Source organism: Filicampus tigris, chromosome 16, assembly GCF_054856515.1.
Source record: "Filicampus tigris isolate MCC_2025a chromosome 16, RoL_Ftig_1.0, whole genome shotgun sequence".
NCBI classification, from domain to species: Eukaryota; Metazoa; Chordata; class Actinopteri; order Syngnathiformes; family Syngnathidae; genus Filicampus; species Filicampus tigris.
Genome location: NC_141232.1, coordinates 193284 through 197500, shown reverse-complemented (window position 1 = coordinate 197500; position 4217 = coordinate 193284).

Below are 4217 nucleotides of genomic sequence, written 5' to 3'. Positions count from 1 at the left end.
AAACAGAGGAGCAACACACGTAGACAGATTAGACAGTACACCAACACTCGGGCATACAACGGTCTTGTAGGTCCTTTTCGTGTGTGCGTGCGTGCGTGTGTTTTCAGGAGGTGTGGTGCTGCGCCGCCGCGTGAGACGTCCTGTTGCGAGGCCGCAGTGTCAACTCGCAGACGAGGCAAAGCCGCCGGTGGCTAACCTGAGCACATCAGAGGGGCGGCGGCGCCCTGTTCCCTGTGTGTGTGTGTGGGGGGGGGGGTGTTAACGGGGCTGGGGGGGGAGGGGGGTTGGTTGACTCACAACAGGCCGGGAGCGCGGAGCCCACCGGCAGACCGAGCGGGTCTTGGGAAACTTCTCAGCTCCACTTGGAGCCGCGGCGTTAAAATGTTGAGGCAAACACTGAGGGTAAACTGGCAAATCATGTCTCGCACCTCTCGCAACTCCCCGAGATTCCATTGAAGACCTTCAAGCGCAGAGCCCGCCCAACTGTCAGCACTGCTCAGGAACCGAGTCAGTGAATCAATGCAATGGCCTATCTGGATCGGGGGGCGCGCCAACAAAAGCGTTCGATCTGAAAAAACGCAATCACAATTAGGCAAGTTGCCAGTCAAAGGCCAAATCGCTGATGTTGGGACAAAACGCCGTCCGTCCAAATATGGTCTAATTCTGCATGTCTCGGCGACAGTGTCCAGGAAAAAGAGTGAGGTCAGATACAGCTGAGCAGGCCTGTTCAGTTCACCAAATTCCAAGCTGGAATGCTCCAGTGCAAAAGGAACTGGTTAGCCACGAAGGTAGGTTCGCATGTAGATTCAGTTCCGACTCTTTGACTTGAAGGAGTGATTTATTTTGCTAATTTCATTCGCGAGAGAAATGGTTTCCAATAGAAACACAAGTCACAGATGAATATGAAAAGAGAACAATTATTTGGCAGTTGTGCAATAATGATCGACACGTTGCATGGACAGCCACCGCTGCTCCACTTTGGATGGCGCTGGAAGGCAGGAAATGAGCAGAAACACAAGTGGCGGAGAGCGGTGAGTGGATGCAATCATGGATTCCACGACGGCTGGTTTTGCCACAGTGATTGACCTCTTTTTGGGCCAATCACTGACTGCAAAGCCAGCTAAGCAACAACCGGGGGCTCCAAAGGATGCGCAAAGGCGGGCGGGACTTCATGCGAAACTCATGCCACAGTGGGCCAGTAATACGTGCCGATTGACTGAACGAAATGAATTCAAAAAAGTTTGATTTGACGCGCAAAAGCAAGAAACAACTTGGTCGAATGTAAGCTAGGAATCCTCATTTTCCACAAACGGAGGCCGTCAAACGGAAAATGTACTGCAGGTCTACTTTCTCCAACTTTCTCAAGCCAAAAACATTCCGCCAGCAGAGAGGATTTGAGCGAGCGAGCACCTCAATTGACATCTCACCCGTCCGAGACTTTCCGCCACCTGCTGCAGGCGCGGCTGACAAGTGAGGGAAACGCTGACGAAATTTGTACTCATCTCCCGCCCGATGCCAGCTAGTTGACTAGCTAGCTATCTAGCATCTTAGGGCGACGGATGGGCCGTCACCTGAGCAGATCAGAGCGGCTGGGCCACGAGCAGCTGTTGACACTTTGCCTTTTACCAAGGGTAAAGTTGAAACGGGACTTATCAAGGGCATGACACTTGGGGGGGCGGGGGCGGGGGCGAGTGCTTACAGTCTCGGAAGATTCTCTCACACTTGCCTGATATCCCCAAGTGAGCCGCAAAACAACTCTGAGCGGCTTTGCAAGTAGGACTGAGGGGAACATCCTCTCATGCAAGCTACCAAAGCAAAAACCTTTCCGCGCACACGTTACGGAACAACTCACTGATTTGAATGCTCCGCTGCTACGCAAAGTAACACGGAGCAAGCGGTGCAACTAAGAGCAAATCCTCTACCTCTACATTTGGCAGAATTGCCTATAACCACTGTTGAAACAGAAAAACATAGCACGGTAAACGATCATCTCCAAACTTTTTGACATCACGTCAACCTCATCTTAAGAGTCAAAATAGACGGCTCGCAGAGGATTTCACTGAAAAACAAAATTGGACATGAAGTAAAGACTCTCCCCGACGTCCACAAACAACCCAGGCTAAACCTGGCTCTTTCCCGACGTGCGAAAGGTGTGTGTGCAAAGAGACAAAAACAACCTCCCTTGTTGAGGTTCTGGGGCTGCTTGGCTACATCCGGCACAGACGGACGGGCTTGAGGCCATCGGCCACCGTGGCTTATCATCGTCATTGCGAACGGCAAGACATCAAGATGCCTGTTGGGAATTCCACTCAAATCTTCAGGAGAATCTCAGCCAGCCTTCAGCCATCGCACTTGAACACCCCAGAGTGACGTGGCGCTAGCTTGCGTGCCCTTGGGCGAAGTGACCCCCGCGCCTCGCCGGAGCCGCCCTTGAATGACAACGAAAGGCAATAAGAGCAGAGTGCGATGGCCACAGGTCGGTTGGCCGCGTTCTCCACATCGCCGAGCCCGGTCCTGACCTGGAATTATGTCCGAGAACAACGCTTCACTTGAAGAGCGCTACGACGTTAGCCCCTTCTTGTTTTTTTGCAGACTAAACGACAAGCTCTGATCCCAAAAGACACCAATATCATTCCAAGCTCATCCGAGCCTGAACAATAAACGGATTCGGCATTCGGATTTTGATAGCCCCACGATCGTCACGCAGAAGCAACAGAAGCCCGCCTTGTGTTGGACCATCAGGTGAGAATGAGACTGGCACACTCAAAAGAAAACTCAGACGGGTTTCAAACCCCCGTTTGCACTTCCTGGTTTCTTCCAGCCGCTCGTCGACATCCAAATTGATTTCCGTCTATCGCATCGTTTGCAAGGTCTGAAAGGAGTTCAAGAAAAAAACAAAACGTGCCTCTCCAAACTGTTATTCATTTTGGACAGTGACATATACAGACAGTACTGTACTTTATTTATGAAGATAAATATGATGTATTTAATTCACAGAGACGGATGCTGCTTTTCTTTTTAAATTGTCATTTACATTGAATACAAAGACATACAAGTGCGAAATAAATGCGAGAAAATATATAGTCTACACACATTTGTTTGGTGAGTGTACAATATACACGGCGGGTGAAAATAAAAAGTATACATTTCACTGAAGCTAATGTTCTTTGTGACATGCAAGTAAATCTTCACAGTGAAATGTCGGGACTGCCGGTGTCACCAACAACAAAGCAACAAACAGCCAACGTGACTGCAAGTAGAAAAGAAGAAATGAGAGAAACAGGTCAATTCCATTTCAATCATTCCAATGAGAAGTCCTTTTTAAAGCTTCCTGAAAGAGCGATGATAACTTGAAAAATCAAATCACAAGAAATCCGGTTTGCTGTGATTAAAAGGTGACAAAGTCATGGCGATGAAAACATAAACCTCCCTCATGCTGCGCGGAGTAAGAAAGAACAAATGTCTTCTCCCCTTCCACTCCGCCGCCACCTTAGCTGGCCGGCCGCGGCCGGCCCTTTTTTTCAGCGGGCCTCATTTGTTTGGGCAATGAAAAGGGCCATTCTTCCCGCACGGCCACTCACCATGCTCCCAACACGGCTCAAATGAGAGAGTGATGAGATGTAATCGCTTTCCACAGGATTGCCTCTGCGCTACACTTTGTGACCTTTGCCAAAGCGACTCGTGCAGCCCAAAAACGGACTTCCTGTTTGGCAGTGCCGCTGCTGCCAGCTACCGTAGCGCTCATGCTAGGGGAAATACGTGCAAAGCCTGCGTGGGCCCGAGCACAACCACTTCTCGGAGCTTTTTCCGCTGGGGACTTCGGCATGAGTGCGCCAAGCAGATTAATATACTCAAGATAGGGGTGGGGGGGGGGGGGGGTTTGGGCGTTTGGGGACAATGGCATACTTGAAGGGCTTTAAAAGCGTGTCTTATTACCAAGTCTATGAAGTGCGAAACAAAAATGGCATTTAGCAAACAGAGGCAAAACAGCAACAACCACTTTAACAGGTTGCACAGAAAGAAAACCGCAGTGTTCCTTTTTTATTGTGTCATATGTTTTTGGGGTTTTTTTCTCACAAAAATGTGGGGAGAAAAAAAGAGAACTTTTAAAGTGTGTTTCCAATTCTTGTCCATGTCAAACTTGTTGTTAGGCAGAGTTCACGGGTTCAATCAAAACTGCCAAGAAGCCGTCGAAGGGGGCGGGGAAGTCAGAGGCT